The sequence below is a fragment of the Monodon monoceros genome, unplaced genomic scaffold, assembly GCF_005190385.1.
Source record: "Monodon monoceros isolate NGI ecotype Baffin Bay Population unplaced genomic scaffold, NGI_Narwhal_1 Super_Scaffold_12, whole genome shotgun sequence".
Lineage (NCBI taxonomy): Eukaryota > Metazoa > Chordata > Mammalia > Artiodactyla > Monodontidae > Monodon > Monodon monoceros.
Window position 1 is genome coordinate 153,882,063 of NW_021703768.1, and position 12,112 is coordinate 153,894,174.

Sequence of the window (12,112 nt, forward strand, 5' to 3'; positions counted from 1 at the left end):
CTCTTGCGTCTCCCTCCCTCCCACCCTCCCTATCCCACCCCTCCAGGCGGTCACAAAGCACTGAGCTGATCTCCCTGTGCTATGCGGCTGCTTCCCACTAGCTATCTACCTTATGTTCGGTAGTGTACATATGTCCATGCCACTCTCTCGCTTTGTCACAGCTTACCCTTCCCCCTCCCCATATCCTCAAGTCCATTCTCTAGTAGGTTTGTGTCTTTATTCCTGTCTTACCCCTAGGTTCTTCATGACATTTTTTTTTCTTAAATTCCATATATATGTGTTAGCATACGGGATTTGTCTTTCTCTTTCTGACTTACTTCACTCTGTATGACAGACTCTAGGTCTATCCACCTCATTACAAATAGCTCAGTTGTTCTTCTTTTTGAAAATTGTTTGGCTCTTCTGAGTCCTTTGTATATATTTCCACATAAATTTTTTTTTTTTTTTTTTTTTTGCGGTACACGGGCCTCTCACTGTTGTGGCCTCTCCCGTTGCAGAGCACAGGCTCCGGACGCGCAGGCTCAGTGGCCATGGCTCACGGGCCTAGCCGCTCCGCGGCATGTGGGATCTTCCCAGACCGGGGCACGAACCCGTGTCGCCTGCATCGGCAGGCAGACTCTCAACCACTGCGCCACCAGGGAAGCCCTCCACATAAATTTTTAAATCAGCTTATCAATTTTTTCAAAAAGGCCTCCTGGAATTTGAGAGGATTACACTGAATCTATTGATCAATTTGGGAAAAATTGACATCTTGACAGTATTGTGCCCTCCAATCCATGAACACAGAATATCTATTTAGATCTTCTATAATTTCTCTCAGCAACATTTTTTGGTTTTTGATATACAAGTCTTGCACATTTTTTGTTAAATTTATTTCTAAGCATTTTATTCTCTCAATGCTATTGTAAATAGAAATATGTTTTCTTAATTTTATTTTCAGATTGTTCATTACTAGTATATAGAAGTACAATGGTTTTTTGTTATTCTAATCTTGGGTTCTCCAACTTGCTAAACATATTAATTAGTTTTGTTTTTTGTTTTTGGTGTGGATTCTTTTTTTTTTTTTTTTTGCGGTATGCGGGCCTCTCACTGTTATGGCCTCTCCCGTTGCGGAGCACAGGCTCCAGACACCCAGGCTCAGCGGCCATGGCTCACGGGCCCAGCCGCTCCACGGCATGTGGGATCTTCCCGGACCGGGGCACGAACCCGTGTCCCCTGCATCGGCAGGGGGACTCTCAACCACTGCACCACCAGGGAAGCCCCCTGGTGTGGATTCTTTAGTATTTTCTACATACAGGATCATGCCGTCTATGAATATAGTTTTACGTCTTCTTGTTCCATCTAGACTTCCTTTTTTTCATCGTTGGACTGGCTAGAACTTCCAAACAATGCTGAATAGAAGTGGCAAGAATGGGTATCCTTGTCTTGCTCTTGATCTCACGGGAAAAGCATACAGTTTTTCACCATGAAGTATGATGCTAGCTGTGGGCTTTTTGTAGATACACTTCTTTAGATGAAGGAAGGTACCTTATAGTCCTAGTTCACTGAGAGTGTTTATCATGAGTGGTATCGGATTTTGTCAAATACTTTTTCTGCATCTATTTAGATGGTCATGTGTTTTTTGTCGTTTATCCTTTTGTCATTGTATTAACTGATTTTCAAATGTTAAATCAACCTTGCATTCCAGATCTACATCCAATTTGGTCGTGGTCTGTAATTCTTTTTCTCTATTCCTGAATTTGGTTTCTTAATGTTTTTTGTTGAGGGTGATTGTACCTATATCCCATAGTTTTCTCATCATGTCTGGCTTTGGTATCAGAGAATGCTGGCCACATAGAATGCGTTGGGAAGTGTTCCCTCCTATTCTATTTTCCAGAAGAGTTTGTGAAGAATTGATATTATTTCTTTTATTTTTATGTTTGATAGAATTCATGAGTGAAGACATCTGGCCTGAGCTTTTTCTTATACCAAGATTTTAAATTACAAATAAGTTTCTTTACTTATTATAGGTCGATTTCTTCTTGGATCAGTTTTGGTAGTTTGTGTCTTTCTAGGAATTTGTCCATTTCATCTAAATTATCTAATTTGTTGGCATACAGTTATTCATAGTATTCCCTTATAATCTTTTTGTTTGTTTTAGAGTCAGTAATGACATCCTCTTTTTTACTGCTTATTTTGGAAATTTGTATTCTTTCTTTTTTTCTTGGTTAATCTAGTTCAAGCTTTTTCAATTTTGTTGGTCTTATCAAAGAACCAATATTTGGTTTCACTGATTTTTCTCTCTTGCTTTTCTATTTTCTATTTTCAGTTTTCATCTAATATATTTCCTTTTTTCTCCTTGCTTGAGATTAGTTTGCTCTTCTGGTTTCTTATTTTTTTTAATCCAGCATTTTTGTTTTTTAAACTTTATTTTCATAGAACATATTTTCACATTAGAAAGTCCCACAGTGGGAAAATAATAATTTATTACCAATAGTTTTATATTTGTGGACAGGTTATTTTAGGACAAATAAACACATTTGAGGATCAGGTCTTAGTTTAGAATCTGCAATATTTTGACACATCAGCAAGGGGGACCTCTTCCCTAAACGGGACTTATCTATATTTAGAACCTCTCCACACTCTTCTTCCTATGATTTAGAAATTAGTAATGTGAGATATCAGCACTTCCCAATTTTAAAGTTTCCCCAGGACATGTAACTATCAGTAGCTGGTACCAACTAAACAGAGGAGGAAGTTTTCAAAAATTAAACACTTTAATTTTCTGCAAAATCTTTACTTATGAATTAACAGTCTTTCCCTTATTCATCATTCTCAAGACAAATGTAGAAGCTTGATCATGTATTGATAGTAAGAAAGCTGAATTTACTCTAAGAGGTTGATAAATTAAAAGGCCAAAGCTCATATATAATGTTAAGTTATACTCTGAGTCTTGTGAGAAGCTGGGAGACAACCCCATTAACGCATCGGAACGCGGAACTCAGTCTTACAATTTCTCAGATATAAGTCCTCTCAAACCTTGTCCTCAAAGATTAACCTCTGAAAATAACCATGTGATTAGGATAAAGGTTTGTCTCACCAATGGCTTATATGTTATTTCCTCTTTATTGTCAGTGGAATGGCATGGCAGAGCAGAGGCAAAGAGGTGTACAACCAGTTCTTAAGATATTAAGTCATAAAGCCCAGGGCTTCCACAGCATGACAACAGCTTTCAGATGCCCATATCATGATAGCTGAAATAACAAGGCACAGCAAAGTTTAGAGCTGAGCATCTGAAAGGCCTGCCTTGGTAGCTTTCTGAGATGTACTGCACAGACAGAGTCAGTAACAACTTGTCCAAGGCCCCAGTGACTATGTAGAACATGGGCTGAAGCCAGGAGTCCATCACAGAGCAAGGATTCAAATACACAGCTGGAAGCAGGCCCAGGAGCAAACACTGACAACCCTCTCACCAGTCCAGGGTAGAGATGCAGCTTTGGAACCAGGATGGCGGCTGGGTAACAAGTAAATGTGCTGTGCTCCACAACATTCTGGGGTGGGCTGGTCCTGGAGAAATGCTGAGACATGAGCAGGTATGACCACTGGGTTTGAAGGAACAGACCTCAGTCTCCTTGGGTATGATAGAGGACACTCAGCCTCCAGAGAACCACCATCTTGCTCCCAAGGCCTCAAGGTCATACAGTAACCTAGAAGCAGTTAGCTTCTTCTGGTTTCTTAACATGAAAGCTTACATTTGTTTATGTTATTGATTTGAGACCCTTCTTGTTTTCTAATATAGCCATTTACAGTTATAAAATTTCTCTCATGAACTATGTTAGCTGAATTCCATAAATTTTGATATGTCGTGTTTCATTGCATTCAGTTCAAATATTTTAAAAGTTCACTTGTGATTTCTTTGGTCCGTGGATTATTTAAAAGTGCGTTTTAAATTTTCCAAATATTTGGGTATCTCCCAATTTTTTAATTCTGTTGATTCTAATTTAATTTCACTGTGGTTAAAAAAAGAACTACTTTGTATTATTTCAATCCTTTTAAATGTATTGAGACTTTTTTATGGCCTTGTATATGGTTTACCCATACATAGTTCATGTGTGTCTGAAAATAATGTGTTTTCTGCTATTATTGGGTAGAGTGTTCTATTGATGTCAGGTCAAGTAGGTTGATAATGTTGTTTAAGTTTTCCAGTGGCCATGGTTCACCTCTCTGGATTCTAATCCTCTCCCTGATGTTGGCTAAGAATTTCTAAATATCCTTTTAGCTATTTGATACTTTCAAGAGTTTCGTTTTCCTTGTTCAGTCTTTTTAGTTGCTTTTAACAGGATGTTTGGCCTGAATTATCTAATCTGACAATTCTGGAATCCCATTATCAGTTTTTAAGACAGGGTTGTCTATTTTTATCTGTTGGAATTAGGCTAGGTACCATTTCTAATAACATTAGGCAAACTTTTTTTTTTTTTTTTTTTGTGATATGCGGGCCTCTCACTGTTGTGGCCTCTCCCATTGCGGACCACAGGCTCCGGACGCACAGGCTCAGCGGCCATGGATCACGGGCCTAGCCGCTCCGCGACATGTGGGATCTTCCCGGACCGGGGCACGAACCCGTGTCCCCTGCATCGGCAGGCGGACTCTCAACCACTGTGCCACCAGGGAAAGCCTAGGCAAACTTTTAACACAAGGTTTTACCGGTAAAAGAGAAGAGAACTCAAAGCCTTTAAATTCTTACCAAAGTGCCCAAATATAACAATTCTTTCTCTATTCCTAAATCAATTTAAACTAAAATTTTTATATATAAAGAATTATAATTCTATGTAGATAGTTGGCTTCCTACTATTAATGTTTCAAAAAACATTACTGGATAAAGAAAGGTCATCATATAAATATTATAAAAATGTAAAATTTCAATTAACCAGGTTAATACAGCAAAAGTTGTCATAACTTCAAGGAGAAATTGACAAAGCCTCCATCCTAAGGAGAACATTGAACATGTCTCAGTAATTAATAGATCAGTAGTGAAAAGAAAACAATAATATATAGAATATTTGAATAATACAATAAACAAGCTTGATCTAAGTAACACACATATATCTCTGTTCCCCCAACAATTGAACAACTCACATTCTTTTCAAATACTATGACATATTTATGAAAATTGATGATATATAGGGCCATTAAGGAAGAATAAGAAATTGAATAGATTTAGTAATTAATCTAACCTAACTACAGGTAATTAAATTAGAAATCAACATCTAAAAATTAATTTAAAACATACATTTGAAATGCAAAAACTCACACTTCTAAATAGCTCACAGGTCGAAAATCATACTGAAAATTAGGAAATACTTATAATTGAATACCACTTACCGAAACTTGTGAAATGCAGTCAAGGAAGTGCTTGGAGGTTCTTATGGTCTTAAATACAAAAATTAGAAAAGAAAAAAGTTTGAAAATAAATTAATGAACTATGTAACAGAGTAAACCCAAAGAAAGTAGAAGGAAATAAATAACCGATATTATTTATAAGGATAGAATTTAATTAATAGAAAAGAAATTTTAAAAGATCAACAAAGCCAAAAGTTCATTTAATATTTACCGACTCTGGTAATAATGATCAAGGATTAAAGACAGGACGTACAAATCAACAACTTTAGGAATAAAAAGCAGAACTTAATATTGAAAAGGTAGAGATTAAAAGGTTTATAAATAAATAATATGAACAAATTAATGCCAAAAAATTGAAAATAATTAAATGAATAAATTCTTAGAAAAATAAAATTTGTCAACATTTACATAAGGAGAAATAGAAAACCTAGTTAGAATTATAATCATGAAAGGAACTGAACTTGCAATTCAAAATAGTCCACAAATAAAATACCAGGCTCAGACAAGCAGACAATTCTAACATCATACATATTCTTCTAGGTAATAGGAACAGAAGGAAGCATTTTTCAGTTTATTCCATGAAGTTAAGATAACTATCTTACCAAAAATAGATAAGGACCAGAAAAGAAAAAAAAGCACAAGAAAATTGCATGGATGCAAAAATCCTAACCCCAGTATCACTAGACCATATCCAGTCATGAACCAAAAAGATGCTCTATAAGACTAAGTTAGGTTTATTCTCAGAAATTAAGGATGATTTAACTTTAAACCTATTGATTTCCAAGCAAGATGGTGAACTAGCATGAGTTTCCAGCTTCCTCCCCACTGTAACTCTAGAGTAGGTACAAAACTGACATGGGATTATTGATCTGATGAATGAACATAGATACTATGAGAATGCCTGAGAAGGCTGTTTTGAAGTGGTACAAGTGTGCCTGTGGCAGATGGTTAGTTTGTTTTCTGTCTTGTTGGGGTTTTTTTTTGTTTTTTCAAAACTTTGGGGTGTGGAGCAAGCCAGTCCCCTCAGTGAGAAGACAGTGTTAGGCGAGAGTTTATAACTTTTACCTCTTTCTTCCCATACCTTGCTTTGGACTGATCATTTTCTGCTGCATTCACCCAGAAATTATTAGCAATAGCTCAGGCTAGATGATGTCAGTTGTGACAGGTCAGGATAGCATTTAAACCCAAAGAAAATGAGAAACTGGTGGAAAGAGGTGCAGATTGGTCAGCTCCACTCCCTTCTAACCCTGAGGCAGCTGGACTGAAAGCTAAGAAGAGAGACTTCTGGTCTCAGCTCTGACATGTGAAGAGTTTGGAAGCCATCACTCCCATTCTCACAACCTCATAAAAGCTAAACAGACTGAAAATCAATGACTGTTTTTAGATCCATCAGAGAATTGAGGTCATTTTGTCACCCTGGAACTCAAGTGACAAGTGACTACAGAGAATTGCAGCCAAGATCAGCTTACTGGGAGCAGAAGCTTCTGGAGCCAGTAACTGATAGAAATATTTAAATGGTAGTTGACAAACTTCTAGAGGCAGTGTGTGGACTGGTTTAAGGGTGGGGTCCACAGTCTTAGGGAGTCCCCCACTCTCCTGCGTTTTACTTCCAGAAACCTCACTGGTTCTCACAGTGAAGATGTGAGAAAAATCCCCTTGTGCTTCTGGCAGCAAGAAGGGAAAAGTAGTCCTTTTGAAATATGCCTAGGAGAAAAGTTACCATTTTGAAATACACCCAGAGTGTCCTCTAAAATAGAGGTCTGCCTTCAAGAGCAATACTTGATCAGAAACTTATCTGACCTGGAGAAAGGCAATTAGACAAAGTCAGCCCCTTCCAGCCTCCTCTCTAGGGGGAGGAAGAAAAGACTAACAATGCCTCTGAAAGTCACAGCCCAGGGACCCAGACCCACTAAAAAACAGATTTAATCAGGAGATTTTATTTATTTATTTGTTTGTTTGTTTGTTTATTAGGCTGTGCCAGGTCTTCATTGCAGCATGCAGGATCTTCACTGCAGCATGCAGGATTTTTTTAGTTGCAGAACACAGGATCTTTTAGGTACGGCATGCGAACTCTTAGTTGCAGCATGCATGTGGGATCTAGTTCCCTGACCAGGGACTGAACCTGGGCCCCGGGAGCTCGGAGCTCGGAGTCTTACCCACTGGACCACCAGGGAAGTCCCTAATCATGAGATTACAGAATTGCTTCCCCTCCCCCACACCTTCCCACCACATCATTAGGGCCCCAGTATAAAAATAGTGGATTAAAACTGAGAGAGCTGCAAGACAGACTCTCCCTAAGAAGAAATTCTGAAGAAACCCAAAGACAACAGGGAAGCAAAAAACAAACAAAACAAAACACACACACACACACACACACACACACACACACACACGTGGAAAGTAGAGGAAAATAAAGCCTCTGGCACCTATAGCTACAGCGGATTAGAGGTCTAGGAGCCCAGCTCCTAGAGATTAACACAAAAGCCTGTGTACCTCACTTCCTATTACCATATACATCAAGTGCAGCTTGAAACAAAAAATTACAAGGCATGCTAGGGCTTCCCTGGTAGCGCAGTTGTTGAGAGTCTGCCTGCCGATGCAGGGGACACGGGTTCATGCCCCAGTCCGGGAAGATTCCACATGCCGCGGAGCGGCTAGGCCTGTGAGCCATGGCCGCTGAGCCTGCGCGTCCGGAGCCTGTGCTCCACAACGGGAGAGGCCACAACAGAGAGAGGCCGGCGTACAGCAAAAAAAAAAAAAAAAAAAAAATTAAAAGGCAAAAGAAAACAGTCTGAAGAGAGAAAGCGAGTGTCAGTATCAGACTCAGAAAGGACACAGATTTTGGAGTTATCACATAGGGAATTTAAAATAACTATGATTTATATGCTAATGACTCAAATTGAAAGTAGACAACATGTAAAAACTTATGGGTGATATAAGCAGAGAGATTGAAACTCTAAAAAAAAAATCAAAAGAAAACGCTGAAATCAAAAACACTGCAGCAAAAGTGAAGAATGCCTTTGATGGGTTCAACAGTAGACTGGACAGAGCCAAAGAAAAGATAAATGAGCTTGAAGACAAGTGAATAGAAACTTCCCAAACTGAAATGCAAAGAGGAAAAAGAATGAACAAAATGGAATAGGACCTTCTTATACAGTCTTCTTTCTGCATAGAACATGTCCTGCTTCTCAATTGCCTCAAGATCTCTGCCTAAGAGTATTTACTCAAGGAAGCCCACTCTGACCTCATACCATGCTCTGGAGTACTTACAATTTTCTAATCAATGCTTTTGTGATAGTCGGTGGTTTTCTTTAATAGCATTTATCAAAATTGTAATTTAAGGATTACTTCTGTACATGTACACTACCATCCACAATTACGAACATATTACTACACTAGGCTTTCCAAGAAAAAGAAACTATACCTCTAGAAAAACATTTTTGTTTTCAGATTTTGGACAACAGGCAACACAGAACTCTAATCCCCAAGTGAAAGGAAACAGAAGTAAGCCCTTAATAGCCCAGCTTTTTACCTGGAGGCACTTTTCAGACCATGGTTAAGAGAAAAAGAGCCCAATCAGAAAACAACAGTGTTACCGAGCTGAAAAGACATAAATCAAAGATCAGAGCTAGCTGCTGAGGTGTTAGGAATTTGTGGTGCAACTACAAGAATAGAAGGTAGCTGCACAGAGATGTAGCTCCAGAAGTCTGCAGGGTTCTCGAGCTTTGGGCTGATATGCTCCAAATATGTGGTGAAAAAGTGCCTGAAGAAGGGCAAAAAAAAAAAAAAAAATCAAGTAGCTGGGAGCTGTGAAATAAATGAAGATTCTGGAGTTGACACAAGGCTGGGAGACACTGAAGTTTCAGATAGCTGGAGATAAGAGACCTTGATGAAAGCCCAAGCATTCAGTTGATGGCTTAGAAGGACAGCCTCAGGAGCTTCTAGCCCTAAGTAAAGGGCACTCTAGACCCAACTCCTAGAGACTGAATGTTTGTGTCCCTCCCCAGATTCATAGTCCCCAGTGTGATGGTATTTAGAGGTGAGGCCTCTGGGAAGTGATTAGGTCATTAGGTTGGAGCCCTCATGAATGGAACCTTATAAAAGAGGTCTCACCACCTAGAGGGGTGGGATAGGGAGGGTGAGAGGAAGAGAGATGCAAGAGGGAAGAGATATGGGGACATATGTATATGTAAAACTGATTCACTTTGTTATAAAGCAGAAACTAACACACCATTGTAAAGCAATTATACTCCAATAAAGATGTTAAAAAAAAAAATGGTCCCAGGGATCTTCTTCAAACCTCCCACCATGTGAAGACACAAGGAAAAGACGGCCATCTGTGAACTTGGAAGCGGCCAGGAACCTTGATTTTGGACTCCCAACCTCCAGAACTGTAAGAAATAAATGTCTGCTGTTTATAAGCCCAGTCTGTTGTTGTTTTGTTATAGCAGCCCCAACTAAGACATACCCCTAAAGGTATGTCAGTGGACTAGAATAGGGCCCAGAGATAGAACCACACATACATAATCAACTGATTTTTTTAAAGGTACAAAAGTGGGCTTCCCTGGTGGCGCGGTGGTCAAGAATCCGCCTGCCGATACAGGGGACACGGGTTCGAGCCCTGGTCCGGGAAGATCCCACATGCCACATAGCAACTAAGCCCGTGCGCCACAACTACTGAGCCTGCGCTCTTAGAGCCTGTGAGCCACAACTACTGAGCCCATGTGCCACAACCACTGAAGCCCGTGCACCTAGAGCCCATGCTCCGCAACAAGAGAAGTCACCTCAATGAGAAGCCTGTGCACCGCAATGAAGAGTAGACCCCGCTCGCCGCAACTAGAGAAAGCCTGCGTGCAGCAACAAAGACCCAACACAGCCAAAAATAAATAAATAAATATTTTTAAAAATAAAAAGGTACAAAAGCAATTAAATGTAGAAAGGATAGCCCTTTTCAAGAAATGGTGCTGAAACAGCTGGATATCCATGTGCAAACAAAAACTAAACTAAACCGAGAAAAAATAAAGCATTGTATGTCAATTATACCTCAAGTTAAAAAATCAATGAAGCAATAAACAAACAAGAAAAGCCTTATACCTCACACCCTATATAGAAATTAACTCAAGGTGGATCATAGACTTAAATATAAAATACATAGTTATAAAACTGCTAGAAGAAAGCATAGGAGAAAATCTTTGTAGCATTGGGTTAGGTAAAAATTCCTTAGATATGATTTATAATTTTTCTTTTTTTTTTTGCGGTATGCGGGCCTCTCACTGTTGTGGTCTCTCCCGTTGCAGAGCACAGGCTCCGGATGCGCAGGCTCAGCAGCCACGGCTCACGGGCCTAGCCGCTCTGCGGCATATGGGATCTTCCCGGACCAAGGCACGAACCCGTGTCCCCTGCATCAGCAGGCGGACTCTCAACCACTGCGCCAACAGGGATTAAAGGATTTATGGACTTCTAATATCGGCTCCATATTTGCCACATGGCACACTATATTTCAGATGTAGTAATCTGGAGCACTAGAAAAAATGGTTATTATTACTTATGAAATGTTCTTGGATCTTCTAATATAATCAGTGGATTACTTTTGCTTTGCTAGAGACACTTTAAAAATAAAAAGTGAAGCTGCATAACTGGGATAAGATATTTGCAAATCAATTATTTGACAAGAGATTTGTTTGCAGACTATATACAAACTCTCCAGGCTCAGCATTAAACAAAGAAACCCATAAACTGGGCAAAGATTTGAACAGACTCTTCACTAAAGAAGATGAATGGATGGCAAATAAGTACGTGAAAAATAATCAAAGTCATTAGTCATTAGAGAAATGCATTTTAAAACTACAATGGGATAATATCACCAACCTATTAGTATGATTAAAATGAGAAACAAACAAATAAGCAAAACAAATACACCCGGACAATACCAAGTGCTGGTAAGGATATGGAGTGATAATGCAAAATGGAATGACTGGTTGACAAGCAGTTTGGCAGCCTCCTGTTAGGTTAAACATTCATTTCCGACATGACCTAGCAATCCTATTCCTAGACAGTTACCCAGTAAAAATAAAAATAACCTCTCTCTCTCTCTCTCTCTCACACACACACACACACACACACAATAGAACAGGAGATTTAAGACTAAGAAGATCTAAGACGAAAAGTATAATATATGCATAATGGAAATACCAGAAGAAGAAAGGGAGAATGGAGCAGAAGAAATATTTGAAGTAATGGTGGCTGAGAATTTACCAAAATCAAATGACAGACACTAAATCATAGACCAAGGAAGCTCAGAGAACAGGCAGGATCAATACCCCCAAATCTAACACCTACCTAGGCATCCAAACTGCAGAAAACCAACAAAAAAAAAGGGGGAAATGCCAGAGAGGCAAAAACACATTATTTATAGAAGAACAAGAAAAATGATATCAGCTTCTCACAACAAACCATGAAAGCATGGAGAGTGGAGTGAAATATTCAAAGTGCTGAAAGAAAAAAACCCACCAATCTAGAATTCTGTATTCAGTAAAATTCTTATTTAAAAGTGAAGGAGAAATACAGAGTTGCTCAGACAAACAAAAATTGAGATAATTTGTCACCAGAAGACCTTCCTTGAACAAAGTATTAAAAGAAGTTCTTTGAAGAGAAAGAAAATGATATAGGTCAGAAACTCAGATCTACATAACAAAAGGCAGAGCATCAGAGAAGGAATAGATGAATGTAAAAT

The 12,112-nt window shown here is 38.9% G+C and overlaps 1 pseudogene; it reads right to left on the bottom strand.

The window, feature by feature from the left end:
- Positions 1-3,173: 3,173 nt before the first annotated feature.
- Positions 3,174-3,653, bottom strand: LOC114892182 (annotated as a pseudogene).
- Between the last annotated feature and the right edge of the window lie 8,459 nt (positions 3,654-12,112).